Source organism: Panthera uncia, chromosome C2, assembly GCF_023721935.1.
Source record: "Panthera uncia isolate 11264 chromosome C2, Puncia_PCG_1.0, whole genome shotgun sequence".
Lineage (NCBI taxonomy): Eukaryota > Metazoa > Chordata > Mammalia > Carnivora > Felidae > Panthera > Panthera uncia.
Window position 1 is genome coordinate 38,879,805 of NC_064810.1, and position 19,234 is coordinate 38,899,038.

The following is a 19,234-nucleotide window of genomic DNA, read 5'->3' on the forward strand; positions in this document are numbered from 1 at the left end:
GGCATTTCCAAATACTGTTTAGAAAGCCTCTACAAAACAATCTTTCTTTTTTTTTCTTTTGACACACAAAATTTAAACTTAGGCCAGTTCTTCCAAGCCACTTTAAAATGTGTGATGAATATTCACAATTCCTTCTTCCTCAATGTAGTGACTCTTACCTTTTTGTCTTCTTGGATCTCTTTAAGAATGTAATGAAAGCTAAGGACACTTTTCATAGAAAAAAAAAAAAAAAAGCACATACACATGAAACAGAAGGTGATCTCACTGTGGTCCCTGGCTCCTTGGTCCCCTGAAGTCCTTCCATGCACCCCAGATTGAGAATTTTATAGTAATCCAAACATAGTTGTTTGCAACATAAGACTCAAATTTTAATTTGAAATTCACGAGTTCCAAGTGGTTTATGGAGCTTGATAAATCATTCTTTACCATTGCTAATATCATGAAGGGAAAACTTCAAACCGATTTGATTTCATAGGCCATGTGTAAATATTGATTTCAGCCCTGCCACATAGCCTCTCTGCTCACTGAGTGAAGAGACTATTCGGCCCACATTTCAAGGTGAGAATTGTCTACCCCAGTGATAAATACTGAAAACAAGACACATGGGATCCAGCTGTCTTAAACCAAATCCTAGGCTGCTCCTATATGCATCCAAAAGATTAGTTAAATAAGATTGGTGCATGTGGTGCATGTGGTGATGGTTCCCTTATTTCCACAGACTTGAAACTAGAACTTATCTGAAGTTTCCAAATCTATGTTGAAAAGAAGAGGATTCTGAAAGCCCCTGACTTTTTAAGGTAAATATTTAAGTCTAAATATAGTTTCAATAGTGATAGCTTATTTTCTGTAAATGTAAAATGTATTAAAAAGCCTATACTCTAATAAAGCAAAAATGGAATGTTTTATTTTTTTCTGTTTAGGCAATGCATTGGCCCTACTCTCAAATTTTTTATTTTTTTAACATATTTATGAACTATCTTTTTAGAGACGGTTCATGTTCAGATTGACTATGACACACTATTCCCATTAAATATAATGCTTATTTCTTTGTTACATTTTTAGAAGTTATTCCTGTATTACAGACATCATTACCTGTTACACCCTAAATGTGCTTTCTTAAAATGTCTAAAAATTCATTAAAAATATAAGACAATGTTTTAAAGATGTTATTGTGTCATGTGATTTAAGTAGTTTTCAATAATGAATATTATTTGTCTTCAAAAGCGTATTACTTTTGAAGTGTATAACATTAACATGTTATATTTCAAAACATGTTAAAAATGGAGAGGTAAGCTCAACTTTCTGTGAGATTTTTAAAGTTTTGATTCCTGGTATATAAAAATAAAACATAAGTATTTCTATCACAGGGAAATTATTAAGAATCTCTTCTAGGATTGACATCTAATTGAAAAAAAAAGTTCCATTGAAAAGTCAAGTAAGTTCCATGTAAACACAAAAGAGTTACAGATATCACATAGGCTTAATATTTATGGCCCCTCAAGTTAGTCTGAGGGTGTGTGTTCAAAAACATTGCTTTATATAACATAGACAAATAATTCACTGTTTCTTTTTGATAAACTTCAGTCTGAAGTCTCTAGCCTAAGAAATTTATAATTGAAATTATTACATTGCACCAGAGTTAGGTACATGTACAACTGAATTCCAAAATGAACATTTTTTAATGTTCATCTTTTACTTCAAAAGGAAAGCCTCAAAAATTATTTGATACATGAAATTTCCTTCTGTTTAAATGAAGATCATTGGTCTGTCAAAATATATTCTCTTTAGACACTAAACCTTTGCTGTAAAAAAAAAAAAATAGCAGTACGCATTTATTGAAAGCATACCACATGGTTGCTATTAGCTAAGTGCATTACATGTATAATCTCTTTTAATCCTCAAAATAACACTGTCCGGGTAGTGAGGTGGTCATTTTATAGATGAAGTGAGGCTTACAGAAGCTATGTACTTCACACCACTGGCAGAAGGAGATTTGAAGCTGACTCATCCTGACTCCAAATTCTGAGCTCTTCATGCCCATCACAGACATCATGGTCTTTAATGTCTTTCCTAGTCCCACAGCTTGTGAAGTATTGAACAAAATATAAAAAACATGGCTATCTTACTACATAAAGGCATACCATTGCAGTTACAAGCTGTGAAGCAAGATTTTGCTTGGATTTAAAATTACTTACACTCTCTGTTCTCCAATTTCCACATCTGTAAGATTAGCATAATCATAATGCTAATTTCATAGATTTATTATGGGAATGAAGTAAAATCTATTCAACAGTGTATGGAAATTACTAAAAGGGAGCACTGGCAGATAATAAATATTCATAATATGTTAACAGTTAATATGATAACTACTATTATCAAATTCTCTTTGCTTCACGTATGTCATGATGCCCTACAAAGAATGGAAAGTTTTGTCAGACAGAAATCAGATTTTATGTTTTTTTATCTCTTCTGTAATGGCAAATGATTCTTGATACATAAAACTAAATATTTAGGTTGTCTTCCATCACCCTCCAAGCCAACTAATTTGAAACAAGGGGGGTGGGCATGAACATTTAGTATTGAAAAATATTTCATTCTATGAAAACCCGGCCAAGGTCTAACATATTAACAAAAAGAAAGAAAAGAAGGGAAAAAAAACTAGAGAAAAGAAATAAAGCCTTGGAAGCTAGATATTTACATCACCTCTATGAGTGAAAATAATAATGCCTCCTTCACAGATTCACTGCCAACACCTTTTCCTTTATCCTGGGCGTACCAAGCTGTTTACCATATGGGTGTTATTTAGCCATTTCAATTGCCCAAGACTGAACTGAATGGCACCCCCACACACACAAATGTCCACACATTTTGTAACTTGGAATATTGAATAATGGTTATTACTATTTCAGATGAAAGACAAATGCTTTACTTTTTCATTTAAATTCTAACATTTGCCAAAACACTTCTTAAGGTTCTCTCTTAAACAACTCATGATCACTGGTTTTCATTTTATCCGATACTTTTTTAGTTTTCAAGAAACTTAATATTTTCATCCATGTTTTTTTTTTTTATTCTCTTAATGAATGGCTTGGTTATATGGGCCCTCAGTATTTACTAAATAGAATTCTAAACTTCCAATAAGCTAAAAATAGTGGAGTGTAGAAAGGTAACAGGAATAAGGTAGTGGAAAAAATGTGGTTATTTCAAATGTACTAACTCCACCTTGAGAGGAGTCAGAATGGAACACTTTCTTAAAAACAAAAACCATTGATTCTTGAGATAGGACCACATAAAGCATATAACTCATATTCACTCTCAGTACCCAAAATTGTCGTTTTATATGTGTTGTACTTACCCATACTTTGTGTGACTATGCGGAGAGCACTCTGAACAAAAAGCAATGCCGATCCCTGCTTGATTTAGATTAAATCACTTCACCTTTTTGACTTTTAGTTGCATTCTGTAAAATAAGAGAAATGAACTAATGATCTCTGAGTTCCTTCAAAGCTTCAGGTTTCTACCCTCCTACTTTTTTTTTCTAACTTTCTATTTCTAATAGTCGGTAACTCACCATATTTTTGGTCATCTACTGGAAAGCTTAAATTTGGAGAAGGTTCTGGACTCCCTGTATCATTTGTCCATTGGGTCAGTTTCCGCCACTGACCCAAGAAACACCAGAGACTTTTACATATCAGCAGGCTTGGTAGTATGTCATTCTCCACCTATTCTCTCTTCTAAGCTAAATACAAATAAATAAAAATGTAACATCTATCTCAATGACAGCACATGAATTGCAGTCAGTGAAATACTGAATTTTAGATGTTAAAGGTTTTGATTCCAACATTCATCAAGGCTATGTTTTGACCCAGAAAAAAAAAAAAAAAGACTATTCATTTATTCAACCGTCTCATTTCTTCAAATACATATTCCATGAAGTCTTAAGAATAATTACTCTGGGGCGCCTGGGTGGCTCAGTCGGGTAAGCGGCCGACTTTGGCTCAGGTCATGATCTCGCGGCCCGTGAGTTCGAGCCCCGCGTCAGGCTCTGTGCTGACCGCTCAGAGTCTGGAGCCTGTTTTGGATTCTGTGTCTCCCTCTCTCTCTGATCCTCCCCCATTCATGCTCTGTCTTTCTCTGTCTCAAAAATAAATAAACGTTAAAAAAAATTAAAAAAAAAAAAAGAATACTCAAAAACACAAAACTGACAAATTGTCCTCTTTATGTATTCTCTTTATATTTCTTAAATGGCTTTGGATAAAACTTCAGTTTCTAACATATCATAAGGAGGACTGATGACGAGACTCCATATCACTGCTTTTGCCATTCATTACCATCCTAGGTTTCCATCAGGCACAGAATTGATTCTGGCTCCTAAACCAGCAACTGCAGTTTCTTACTTTCATTTGATGCTTCAAGCTGCTGCCTCTTCACTATGTTAATTTATACTGATTCGTTGAGCAAGCTCTTTAGGAAGCCTTCTTTTGGCTTCCTTAATGCTGCAGGATGAGACTGGGGTCCCTTCTATGGCAAGTATCAAACCATTAAACTTATCACAGTGATTCGCAAACACCTCTTCTGGTAATTTATCTCCTCTAGATTCTGAGCTATAAGAGAGTAACATTCTGAGACTAAGAACTCTGTCTTACCCCTCATGCTTATACCCCTCATGCTTAGTACAATGCTTGACATATAGCAAACTGCTATTAAGGGTATTATGAACACATGAATCAGTAGTAGGCATATACAAAATAGGGAAAATTGCCAGTACATGATAGATATTTGATCAATCCGTGTAATAAATACCATTGATCTGTGCTGAATCTGTAATTAAGGCATTACAACAGTAAAAAAAATAATAATAATAGGCACCTATTTGTATTGCCAGATAATTTGACACTTAACTTGAAGAAACATTGTGACACATGGCGGATGTTTATCATCATCATGTAGAATGTTCCAGTTTCAAAGAGCATCACAAGTGATGCAACTTGAAAGTGGGAGTAAAGCTGCACATCCTTGAAGCCCCCTCCTGGGTTCTGTTGTCGGAAGGGGGTGGAACATGAGGAGAACCTGTATAGATGGCTGTGCACACTTGCCAGGGTAGCTGTGTTCAGCCACTCTCCAGTCCTGCCAACGTGGAGGTGGTACGTGGAGCATGGTCTGCAAAACAGCAGATGAGGTTGTTTTGGTCCCCATGGAAACCGGATCTCCCATTGAGAAGTAAACATGTTTGATACTTTTGTAATCAGAACCCATCAAAAAGTGAAAAACAATCCATTTTTATTGTACTTGTATTGTCTTAAGAGAATAGACATTTTAAGATTCACTGAAGTATACAGACCTTATCAGGTGATGCCTACTTTAACCATTGACATAGGAGATTTAAAAAGCTCCTCACTTATTACCATGATTTAGCTCTCTATACAAGTCTGGAAAAGTATTTGTATTCTATCATTTTATTGGGAATTATATATGGTAAAATGACCAATATAGTCAAATGTGCATCTAAGTAAGTAATTGTTCATGCCAGATTTCCACCTACAGGCAAAGGCATCGCAGGATGACAAGATTTTTACAATAAAAATAATGCTAAATGTAATTTTAAAAAGCAGAGTCCTTGTCATATCTATGTCCTGCCTCAATAGGAATTTTGTTATTTCTTACACATAGAAGTAATCCGATCCCACCTATACACACTAATTTTGAAAAAACTAAATGTTTGTGTCAATGATCATATATTTATGAATATGAGATATGAAACGAAAGCTTAGTTCATTAAACATTAGGATCTAAGTGACATTAAACATCTATGTATTCTAAATAATGGAACATTTTGCATAGCTTAGACAAAGAGTTAATATGATTTCCTCCCTCCCATTTAGATATGCACTTTTTAGGATTGGCCAGATAAAGCAAAATAATAATACAATTCCCATAAATATGAATCCACCCTTTCTATTATATTTACACATGAAAGCTATAAAATTACTGTGTCAAAACCTTCAACAGGTTTTTCTAATTCATCCCACTTGCCAATCTTATATAAAATTGTAATTTTTACATCATTTACAGAGATTGGATCCATGTGTTTCTAATATCTCATAAACATTAAGAACCCTTGTTGCTGTCTATTTATTAGGTTTGGGTAAATTTTTAAAGAGATGAATTCCAGTAATCTGTGCTGTTGTCATGGCTGATGATGATATTATAGAAAATTTTATAATATTCTTGTTAGAAATGTCAATAGCCTTTTGTATCATGTTCCAATAAAACACAAAGTTTAAATTTATTGCTAATATCTTAACAAACTTTAAAAAAATGAGATTGAAAATGTAACCGTCTCGCAGATAAGCACTTTTCATGTGTACATGCTGTTCTGGAACAGTATTTCAACAGGGTCTATGAAACCTGAGACAAGGACAAAATCTCAGCTGCAGGGGTTTTTGACCTTGCTTAGTACTAGTATTAAAGGGGCCAGGGATAGGAATGATTTTTTTCCAGCCTATTTGCCTGAGTCTTTACAATTAGTTTCCTAATACATTACCCTGTTCTAGTACCTTACCACCAACGCAGGCTTCAGTCAATTACATGTTCCAAAACCCTTCTCTTACCTTACTCCCTGTCTTAGTCTATTCAGACTACTTTATAAAAAATTACCATAGGTTAAATGATTTGTAAGGAACAGATATTTATATCTCACAGTTCTGGAACCTGAGAAGTCCAAGCTTAGGGTGCCAGCAAGCAAATTCAGCATCTGATGAGAGCCCACTTTCTGGTTCCAGGACAGCTGTGAGTTCTCTGGGCTCTCTTTTATAAGGCAGTAATCTCACTCATGAGGATGCCACCCTCATGACCTAATCACCTCCCAAAGTTCCCATCTCCTAATACCATTACATTGTACATTAGGTTTCAACATATGAATTTTATGGTGAAGTAAGCATTTAGTCCAATCTGCTCTCTTACCTAACTTATTTTTGCATCTTCAATGCATTTTAAGAAACTTTTTTTTTTTTTTTACTGGCAAAGGGCATAATGAAACTAATACACTAATTACACTGTCATAGGACACTAGTATAAGCCATCAATTCAATGACCTTTCCTGTTGAAGAATGTCGCCATACAATAGTGTCAAATAATAGTTTCTCAAACTGTACTGGAACATTTATGATGAGAAATTTCCTCCTTCCTCAGAAGCCCATTTTATCTTTAGATAGGGTTGACTTTTAGAAGGGTCTTTCTTCTCACTTCAACTTGTTAGTTCAAGTTTATTAGTAGCACACCCTAACCAATTTAGCTAACCAGCCAGTCTCATTCATTCAGCGTTAGCTCTGTGAAAAAACACAAGATAAACCTGTTTCTTCTCTTATTTCCCCTTTATGTATTAGAACATCAAATAGCTGCCTCTTTGTTTCACCTGTGATACATTGACTATCATATGGGTGTTTTCTACATTTGGAAAACAAAAGCAATTTCCAAACTGAGGTCAAAACTGAAAGTGTCTTCTCAACTGGCCCAAAACTCAATTGTTGTGAGTCTTAGGCCAATTCAGTTACACAGACTCCCTTATTTAAACAGTTTAAGGGGTTGCTGTTTAACCATTTTATAGTCAATATCCTATCACTTATTGGATTGGTGAATGTCCAGTGGGGAGAGAAAATATTCACCAGTTATTCTAACAGGGGTAACTTAATATAATAAATTGTTACTAGGCCTGAGGCTGATATAGGAATAAAGGCAAATATGGAACACAAAGTCATCATGGAAGTAGCAATTACTTGAAGGAACTACCATCTGCTGGCTAGAGAAACAGAAGAGAGGCCAGTCAATTCAACATAGAAGCTTTGATGAGGGCCTCTGATTCAGTGCCAGCTCTCAGCTCAAGAGAGAGACCTTGAGGGGCTGGAATTCAGACCTCAGAGGAGAGGGCACTAGCCCACTGGATTTTGATGTTTCTGGAGAGATGTAAAAGAGGCTGTTTCTAGAAGTATTGGAAAAACTGCAAAGTGGATTCAGCTGCGGCTACTGGAACGCGCTGCCACGGTAGGGTGAAGTAACGAAGATGGGAAGACACTGACAGCAACAGAAAGCCAATGGGAGCAAGGAGGAAACAGCCTGTTCGTTCTTTTTCTAGCCTTCCAACCTTCCTTCAGCATTCCACTCAAAGCGTTTAACAGGGAGCCAGCTGCCAAACCAGAAATGTGGTCTGCAGAGTCCTAGCCCAAGCATTACAAGGGTGGGCGTTAAAACTGAGAGACAATAGCTTAGTAACTGGCACACTTATTTTACTGTGTTTCCAATTATTTGTGTAGATAGCTGTCTCTTTGGCCTAAAATTTCCTCCTGTAAGGCAGGAAATATATTTGTATCCATTCCATTATCCTGCATAACATTTGATATACAGGTGCTGTTGAATGAATGCATGGTTAAGGTAGAATGGCCTTATATTTATCCATGTTAAATATGATTCTGGGGGTGCCTTGGTGGCTCAGTCGGTTAAGCATCCAAGTTCGGCTCAGGTCATGATCTCGCAGTTCGTGAGTTCGAGCCCCGTGTCAGGTGCTGTGCTGACAGCTCAGAGCCTGGAGCCTGCCTCAGATCCTGTGTCTCCCTCTCTCTCCGCCCCGCCCCTGTTCATGCTGTCTCCATCTCTCAAAAATAAATATGAAAACAAACAAACAAACAAAATTATTGTGTTAAGTACATCAATTGTTGTAGTTTGCAGAATTATATTTTTTTCCTTCTCAAGTAATATTGTGTCTGTTGGTTATCATTCCTAGCTTTGGGGCCATCTGTAGATTTGATATGCATTGCCTTTTATAATAAGTAATCAATGTGAAATATATTGTTAAACCATCTTTCTCTAGCTTTAGAGGGCATAAAGATCACCTAAAGAGCTAGTTAAACATAGATTCCTGGGCCCTGTCCCAGAGATTCTGATTGAACAGGCCATGAGTAGGACTTGAGAACGTGTGTTTCTAACTAGTTCAGAGGTATGAAGATACTTTCCACCCAAGGTCCACATTTTTGATTACAATTGTTTCAATAAAAGATCAGAACGTGGCAGTCTTTTAAAAAGCTTTACACTTTGTTTTGTTTAATGCTTATTTATTTTGAGAGAGAGAGAGAGAGAATGCACAGGGGAGGGGTAGAGAGAGAGAAGGAGAGAGAGAATCCCAAGCAGGCTCTGCAGTCTCAGCACGGAACCCCGTCACAGGGCTCAGTCCCACAAACCATAAGATCATGACCTGAGCCAAAACCAAGATTTGTATGCTTAAGCACCTGAGCCACCCCTAAAACTGGTGCCCCTAAAACTGCTTTACACTTTAATTCAGTAAAACATTTACTGGACACATTGTATGTATAAATCATCGTGTTGAGAATTACAAGAAACCCAGCAATAATTAAGGTATGTTTTCTCTTTTCAAGGAGTTTATAATTTAATAACTTAGTAGGACACCTAGGAAGATTAAATAAGGACTAAAATATTATAAATAAAGTATTTGGGGATACAGAAAAGAAAAAAAAACAGAAATAGTGATTTTTTGTTGAAAAGACTTGTTGAAAATACTGCAGTTGACATTGGTGATGAGCACCAGGTGTTGTATGTAAGTGTTGAATCACTAAACTGTACACCTGAAACTAATATTACACTGTGTTACTGAAATTTAAATAAAAATTTTAGAAGATATTGCAGATGACTTTGGGAGGTTGATTATGAATCATGTTTCACTCATTTTTTTTTTTGTTCTTAATGGATGGATGATGTGATGAGAATGTGACAAGAATATTCCACTACAGATCAGCATTATCTGACTTCAAATATTTCTTTTGTACTCTATCCCCATCACTTAAGTCATTTTGGAGCCTAACCTTAACCCAAAACCCTCTATTATATTTTTTATGACAGTATTTTTTTAAAAAAATCAAAATAGGACAAGACAAGTTGGAATAAGCTTCAGAAAGGGGAGCAAAGGAGAAAAGTGAAGGAGATAAAGATTTATCTCTTCATGACTCCAGATGCCAGATGTTATCACAAGAGCACTAGACATTTCCCTCCCTCTGTGTCTGTAGATAATGGCCTCATGGCCACAGACTGTTAAATGTAACCAGGTCTTATGTTCAGAAAGAGGGTCTACTGAAATGATGAGAATCAAGTAGGTCAAACCATTCCTCTGTAGTCAAGTACTGGGGGTAGGGGGGGGTTGGGGTTTGCAGATACAGCTTAGATTCAACGCCATTGGCTCATATCTCTGGGTCCTATTTCCCTAGATTCAAATTTTGGATCCCTTAATTTTTAGTTGAGCTTTGGGTGAGTGATTTAAATGCTCTATGTCTCAATTTCCTCACCTGTAAAATGGATATTAATGTGGTATCTTTTTCACAAGACTGTTTTAAGAACTCAAGGCATTGATTCAGGTAAAGCAGTAAAACGTATCTGGTGGATAATAAGCACTCAACACATTATAGTTGTTATATTATCCTATAGATGGATCAATAACATCATCTTATACAGAGCACAGTTGGTCTCTACCGAAAGATGTTATTTTAAGGCCAACATGTATTATTTGAAATGTATTATTTGTATATTTTTGAAAATAAATGAAAAATTATAATAAAAAATTATTATGGTGTATTATTAAACCATTATGTTTAACCCCCTTGTTTTCCTTCCTCTTATGGAGAAAGGAGAAAGAAATACCTTTAAGAATCATTTATGTGGAAAGATATTTGGATAAATAGTATGACAAGTTATGAAAGTTTATAAAAATTTAAAAAAGATAGGGGTGCCTGGGTGGCTCATTCAGTTAGGCATCCAAATTCAGCTCAGATCATGATCTTGTCGTTTATGGGTTCGAGCCCCACATCGGGCTCTGTGCTGACAGCTCAGAGCCTGGAGCCTGCCTCAGATTCTGTACCTCCCTCTCTCTCTGCACCCCCCTCCCCACTAACTCACTCTCTCTCTCTCTCTCAAAAGTAAATATTAGAAGAAAATTTAAAGAAAGATAAGTAATATAGTATGAGCACTGGTTTTATTTCAGTTTGAAATAATATGTAATATGCTAACCATTTGTACATTATAGGACAAGTATTCAAATTTTCATTACACACTTGTATCTTTAATCTTTTGTCCTTACTATTTGCTAAACTACTCATGAGCATTGAACAAGGACAATATAATAATTTATAATCCTTCCACCTGATAATTAATTGTGACAGAAAGAAACATGGTAATGATAGTGCCCACTACTGAGCAACACTGGATTTGGTCATTCTAAAGCATGGTGACAAATTATAATCGTCTGAATTCAATCCAGACCACTGTAGAGTCACTTAGACTCAACATTTTTCTTAAAAATGACTTTGCCTACTTAGTAACAATGTTGGCAAAAGTATCTCCTTGACTTCTTCACCAAAAAAGAATTATCTTCCAAATAATATCTGAGAACATACTGTTATAGACCGATGCTATATTCTCTCACTACATAATTTTGAAGGGTAACAAGATATTTAAAGTGTATGGGGGGCACCTGGGTGGCTCAGCTGGTTAAGTGTCCAGTGTCTTCTCAGGTCATGATCTCATGGTTCATGAGTTCAAGCCCCACATTGGGCTTTGTGTTGACACCTCAGAGCCTGGAGCCTACTTTGGATTCTGTGTCTCCCTCTTTCTTTGCCCTCCTCCACTTGCACTCTCTCTCTCTCTCTCTCTCTCAAAAATAAACATTAAAAATTTTTTAAAAATATATTTAAGTCTATGTGCGTATGTCTGCACATGCATATATACGTATTTCTCTGTCTTAATATACTGTTTCTTGTATATGTCCATATATGTGGAGACGTTCTCTATTCTTTTCATTAGTGGTAACTAACTGCAAAACTGCGGAAGTGTATTCTCAGATCTTATGGCAGAGGGAGGCGGATCCTGGGTGTAACATGATCCATCTCAGTCAGTAGTTCTCAAATTTGATTGCATATTGGAATCTCCTGGGAAATGGAGACACTCAGTTTTTTTTTTTTTTTTTTGTAAAAATCTTCCCAGGTTATTGTAAAGTACAGCCAAGTTCTCAGACCATTAGTTTAAAATCAGCAACTAGGTATTGCTTCTACTTTCTCATCCAATCCTTATTACCTAGATCCTGCCAATCTCTGAGTAAGATGCTCTTTGAGTTTACTAATGTTGACAATTTTTTTTCTATTTTATCCTGTAACAATGTACATATTTGAGGAATGTCTACTTAATTCAAAGGAATTAATAATTGCTCATACCAACTACATATCAGGCACCAAGCTAGCTACCAGTGGAAATACAAAAATGAAAAATTCAGTGTAGCATCTGCAATCAAGTTGCTAGAACTATGTGGAAAGAGACAAACACATACATAAAGAGGTTTTCATTTCAGAAAGGCTTTAATGTAGTTTTCTCAACACTGGCTACACATTTAAATCACCTGGAGAGTTTTAAAAACCTGCTGATGGCCAGCCACACCCTCAGAAATGCTGTTGTTCAATCTGGGCTGCATCAGAATTCTTTAATGTTCCTCAGGTGAGTGACTCTCCAGAATTCACAGCCGTAAAGCAAAGTGCTATTGCAATGAGGAAAAGAAAGTTTTTTGAGGAAGAGGTAGCATTTAATGAAAGCTATTCATCATGAACTAGAATCTCTACATGAATCTACTTGTTTACTCATCACAGTGACCCTTGAAGTTGTTGTTACAATGATCTATTTTTTACAAGTGAATAAACTGAGTCACAGAAAAATTAATTCACTCTCCACGGCCAAGCAGGTGGGGGAGCTCAAGCTAGAACCCAGGGAGTCTGACTTTAAGGCTTCTTCTCCCACCTCTTATGCTCTTTTTCCTAATGGGAATTCAGGGAGTAAATGAATGAAAAGCACTATGGAGTAGTGTTTGCAGGCAAGGGCTCTGGAGCCAGTCTTGTGCCTGTTTGAATTCTGGCTCTGTCACTAACTAGCTGAGTCCCCTAACTTCTTTGTGCCTCGGTTTTCCCATATGTACCTTTGGAATAATAAGAGCACTTTTTTCATGGCGTCGTTGTGAGGATGAAATGAGTTGTTACATAAATATTAGGAATCATAATTGCTGTTCTGAGGGAAAGAACAACTACTAGGGTAATGGAAATGCCTGGTTGTGGAACAGTGAGGAATTCAGTGTGCTAGAGGATGGGAAGCAGAGTGGCCTTTAGTCAGCATGCCTGTAATTCTAGGTTCACATCCATTGCTCTACTGTAATCAATAGTGCCTGCTTTTCTCTTACATGTGTCCCCGTTGGGACAATAAAGAGATCTACCATAGCTATAATATATCGGGGGTAACAGCCCAGGTGAGAGGGTTAGAGGTATAACTACTCAGAAGACTTTGAGTTGGGAAGTGCTATAGTCAGAGAAAAATAAGGTCTGTGCTTTATAAATATAACTCAGGCAATGGGGTGTTGTATGGATTGCAACTTATAAAACTTAACAGTTTCTAAATGCAAAGCAGTATAAACACGTGCCTTGAAAGATACGGTGGGCATTGGACATAAGTTAAGGGGAGAAGGGTTGAAAATGGGATGAACCCTAGCAAGACTGAATGTATCATCTTTAAAGTCAGGTATCAAGCCAGGAATTGTTTCATTATTAAGGCCACGTGTGACCTGAAACACTCAGAAAGATCAGGCCTCAGTAAGCTTGGCCAAATTGCCAGTGGTGTGTGGGTTGGGATTTTCCTCACCACAGGAAAGAGCAATTCAGGACAGACTAGAAAACGCAGTGTCCTGTCTGTCTTTGTGGCCCATAGCCTGGAATTGGGGACTAGGTGAGCAAGCTCAACTGTGCGATACTAAAGGAATAAAGAATTAAGAAAGAGGGGTCGTTGCTGTCAGCTCTTAGAACAAGTAACTGCCATTCATTTGAAAACACACGAGTGTGGCTCTTAGGAAATGCAGTTAAGTTTATCATTGTTTTCCTTACCTTGATTTTCAAGTCGATAAGATTTCTCAATCCAAGATCATTTTAAAAGAACATATCACTCTCATATAACATTCCAGGAACATGGCAAATAACAAGTGTGACTGTGAAGTGAACCTATGACTGGAAACTGAAGCCAGAATCTCTGCATTCCTTGCAAGTACCCATGGTTCCTTTAATTATACTCCGGGCTTGTAAACAGGAAAGTGTTTCACAGATGTAGAAAATCCAAGAGGTAAGCCAAAAAATATAATAAATATATGGTCTGGCAGAACCAAACTAGATTAAAGCAATATGATATACTAAGAGAGAGGAATATTTTGGAGAAATAGTAGCAACAATGGAATCATACTGAAAAAGCTACTTATTTGAAAAAGCTTAGTGACTGAGGGAGTGATCATCAATTTTGATAAAATGCAAAGATGTAGAAAATAAAATGAGGGGAAAGGTCTACATTTAAAAAATCACAACTTTAAGTGAAAAATTAAGTCTCTTTGAGAGAGAGAGAGAGAGAGAGAGAGAGAGGCATCCTAGAGTTCATTTCTTTTGTGGTGATAACTGAAAATATTTTATAATCCCTCTAATATGCTTCTATTAAATATCTCTTTCTTGTTTTACTGATTCATGTTTGTCTAAATTCTAAGGTTTTACAGATTCTTTAGTATTGTATTGCTCTTATTCAGATTTCCATCTATGTAACATTAAGTAAACTCTAATGCCAATATGAATTTCATATAATTTGGTAGTGAATCAGACCAACAACTTAAGAGGTAGTTTTCAGAGAAAGTCCAGTTGTGTTTAAAAACATCTGCAAAGTTGGGTGCCTGGGTGGTCAGCCGGTTGAATGGCCGACTTCAGCTCAGGTCATGATCTCGCAGTTTGTGAGTTCGAGCCCCGCGTCGGGTTCTGTGCTGACAGCTCAGAGCCTGGAGCCTGCTTCGGAATCTGTGTTTCCCTCTCTCTGCCCCTCCCCGTCTCGCACTCTGTCTCTCTCTCAAAAATAAATAAACATTGGGAAAAAAAAAAAAAAAGCCCTGCAAAGTACTTTTTTCCCCATAATATCTTAAAGACACACGTGAAGTTGACTGAGGCTGTCAGACGTGAAGTATTTCAATCTCAATCAAAGCTATCATTCCACAAGAGTAAGAATTTGTTCCATTTATTAGCAATGAACATGTGGCTTATCACTTGACTCATTAGCACACTTATGTGAACACAGCGAGCTTGTAATTTCCCAGAATTCCTTTCACTTCTCACTTGCTCTGGCAGAAAGTCACTGTGGTGACATCTGTTTCTTGTAGAGCTATCAAGAACGATAAGCAGCTTCTTGTGTTGCATAACTCATGGATTTTTCCCCCTATTCTCCAACAGCTAATATGCTCCTTTTCTGCCATATGGAAAAGATAAATACCAGAACCTAAAATATCAGAGTAGAAGAGAAATAAGAATGAAACTCTTTGAACACTGACCATGGAGGAAATACTTATGAAGTATGTTCAAAGGTGTTTGACTTTTTTGTTATTGTTATTAAATTAGTGATCATATCAAAAGTACGTTAGCTAGCAAAAAATTTCCTTTATGTTACTCTATTCAAAAATTCAAATGGGCACAAAGTGTTAAAACCATACCTCGTTTCCAGTTATTTATTGCTATGTAACAAAACACCCCAAAATTTGTTGGCTTGAAATTACGTTTTATTATTAAGCTAAGGACTCTAGCTCAACTGAGCCCAGCGGAGCCTTCTCAGCTGCAGTCCCTCACATAGTCGCACAATAGCTAGCGATAGAATCATCTGTAGACTGGACTTGACTAGATAATCATGATGGCTCACTCATGGCTAGCAGTTGATGAAAGTTGTTGGCTGGGAGCTCAGCTGGAACTGTAAACATTAGCACTTAGACCCAACCCACCTCTCCATGTGATTTGGGTTTCTCATGCCTGGTAGATTGGTTTTAAGATGGAATATCCAAAGAGCAGTGTCCCATGATACTCAGACAATAAGAGACAAAATTTCCTATGACCCAAAATCAGAAGTCATGTGGTATCACTTCTGTCATATTCTTCGGTTCAAAAAGTAAGCCACAATGTGAGCTTTAAATTTGAGAGGAAGAAACCACACAAGGGCCCAAATCGTAGGAGGCATGTCTCATTGGGGGGCCCTTTGAAAATAAGTTACCAGACCTCAAATTAAAACTTTCTATGGAAATCCAGAGGGATACTACATGTGAAAAATACTTAAATTTAAAGAATTTAGAGATTCAGGACCCAATTTGATAGTCAACGTCTAATTTCATTCAGTGTCTCTAAGATTATTATACACAATAATCAATTACATTGAGTTTCATCTTCATGATCATATGTTAATAAAAATATGTTTGTAAATCAGTTTTCACATTATTCCCATTACTGCAATATTTGAATTTTAGGTAAAAATTTTTCTCTTTTTTATTAATGATCACTTCAAATAATGATGGCTAGCATTTACTAAGCAATCACAATGATCCAGAAATTGTCAATCCTAAACAAGTCTGTAAGATAAATAAAATTATTATTCCAACTTTGTAAACTTATCACTAGAGAAAGGATTCAGAGATTAAGAATTTGCTAAGAATCACATAGCTGGTGACTGGCAAAGCTACAACTTGACCCTAGGGAATATGAATCCAAAGTTCATACTCTTAAATATAAAAGTTGCTCACAAAGTCCTGTACTTAGACACAGTATCTCAGTTACTAGTAATAAGGTCATGTTACCCTGCAATGGAATTTAGAGCAGAATTTTAAGCAGTGTCAATTTCCTCCAGCCAAAAACCACCAGGAATATACCTATACTTGAAGAAGCTGAGTATGTTACACATTACACTGTTAAAGAACACGTAACATGGAAACATGAGGTGTCTCTGTAAGAGAGTTTTAGAAATAGCCTTAGTGTTTGGGCTTTGGTGGGGTGACTTTGAGGATGGCTTAAGGAAGTGGGGATTTGTTCTAGATTAGATGCTGTCAGAAAGCAGGAGCAAATCGATGATTGGGTAAGTCAAAAAAGCCTATACATAAGAAGTGCAGATTAGAGTGATGATAAAGCTGTAATTGGCAAAGAAGTATCAGTCACTCAAGTTAGTCAGGAGAGAGAGACGCTTGGTATTTTGTGGTTTGCACAATGACCTCGTTTTTGTTGGCATTTAGACAAAATTATGAAATGGTCTTGTTTTTGTCTCAGTTTATCATGGTTTCAGAGTGAACTTGTCTCATGTTGGTGTACTGTGAGATTTGTTTATGTCCAAAAGGAGAACAACATGGCCCAGCTGTGCAGGCCAGATCAGCTTCTAAGAACACAGAGGACTTGCTATGAGTGTCAGACTGGTTCCTAGATGTCAGGGACTGCTTTTATTATTTCTTAGTAGGGTGACTTTTCTGCGCGAATATAGTGTGTCCTATTTGTTTGACATTATTATTTTACTTTAACACTTAGGGTGCTGAATCAACTATCTAAACAAAAATACTGTATACGTATATGAAACTTATAATCTTTAAGTGACATTACTAATACAAATATTTTATTAAAGATAATTTTACTTTTAACAATCAATATACAATATGCATCAGATTTTTAAATGTGGTATCACTATATTTTGGAGGAAAGCTTTCCTGCAAAAGAACAAATATCTGAATTTTTAATGAGATTAAGGAGATAACATTTAATGTATTGACATGCTGATTTTATATTAATTAGGCATATGTTTTAATATTTATATTAAGGTGTTACTTTCACATTAATTGCTTTTGGCATTATTTGCTATAACATTTACACTAAAAGAAAAGATCAGGGGTTTTGTACTCATATACTGAGAAGTCAACATGATACATAAGATTCATAGGAATTCTGTTTTTGGTTAATTGTTGGTAATATACTGGAACCAAATGAAGGCTTTTTATCCCACTTGGCCATCTTGGCTGACTGGGTTAAAAGCCATTAAACCTTAAGGCAGGGTTTAGAAAATCAGATGGGACACCATACAGCAGTTGCTAGAATTCAGTATTTGGGCTAAGGAGCATTACAAGGTACTTTGGTAGGAAAAAAAAAAAAAGAAAGAAAGAAAAGAAAGGAAAGGAAAGAAAAGAAAAGAAAGAAAAGAAAAGAAACCCATTTCTAGTTCCTAAAATATACTAAGTTTCATTTCTTGGACTATATCTTCCTTTTTATACTTCAAGATTCTGGCTCAGTTCTTAACTCCTTTGTTCGAAATAAATGCCCATTCTTAGAGAACCCTATGATCCTGTTCACAGCTCTATCTGTATTTTTGTCTGTCTCCTTCGCTAGACTATGGACACTTCAAGTATGAGGTCATTCATCTCCTTACCTCAGTGCCTAACACAACGTTTGCCATTTAATGGGTGCTCAAAAAAAAAAAAAAAAAAAAAAAAGCCTATTGAATGAATAAAGGAATGAACAAATGGATATTTTTATTCTCAGTTCATTAATAAATTGGCTTAAAAATTTTTCTTTCTCATAATTAACAGTTGTTAAACTCTGATAAATGAAATTGAAACAATTCCATGAAACACTACAATAAACAGTTTACTTTAAAAATAAAGTGATATTCTAACTTATGTATGATCTCACCTACTAATCCTTGATGTGAAATTGAATCTTTTTTTTTTCTGCACCCAGAAAACAAGATAGATGTTTTCTAAAGACAGTTTTATTGTTTTGTTTTTGGAATTTGTTTTAGAGAATGCAAAACAGGTGTGGATCATCTGTTGTCATTTAAAGAAACTTATAAATACATTTTTGAGTGTATATTTTAGAAAACACATGCAAAGTGAACTTAATTTCCAATATAAATAAAACAAATATTGGTATTTATAAATACTACATTAAAAGTCTTTTAAATTAATATCATAACTTCAAAATAATAAACTCCAGTGGCTAGTGTGTTAAGAGAAGAACAAATAAAGTAAACTTGTTAATTCAAAAATATTTATAGTCAGATATACTCAGACTGTTATTCAGAACAAATACATAATATTTCTTTTGAAATCAGATTTTGCGAAAAAACTTTTGTTCTATAAATTAGTAGATGACAATTATGGAATTTACTTTGTTTTGTTGATTCTTCCCATTGCTAAATTTAAAATTGTCAAACAAAAAAGACCACCACCAACAGCAACAAATACTTCCAGGAATTCAAGTGGACCAATAAATAATAATTCCATAAAGTATAATACTAACTGGATTAATTTTTGCATCTCTTACAATCCCATGTGTAAAGAAGA

The 19,234-nt window shown here is 35.8% G+C and overlaps 1 long non-coding RNA gene across 1 annotated transcript; it reads left to right on the plus strand.

Moving 5' to 3' along the window:
- Positions 1-715: 715 nt before the first annotated feature.
- On the plus strand, positions 716-15,446 carry LOC125920838 (uncharacterized). The gene is made up of 3 exons (XR_007457221.1): positions 716-797; positions 14,042-14,196; positions 15,333-15,446. It is a non-coding gene; the product is annotated as an uncharacterized LOC125920838 (long non-coding RNA).
- The last annotated feature ends 3,788 nt before the right edge of the window (positions 15,447-19,234 follow it).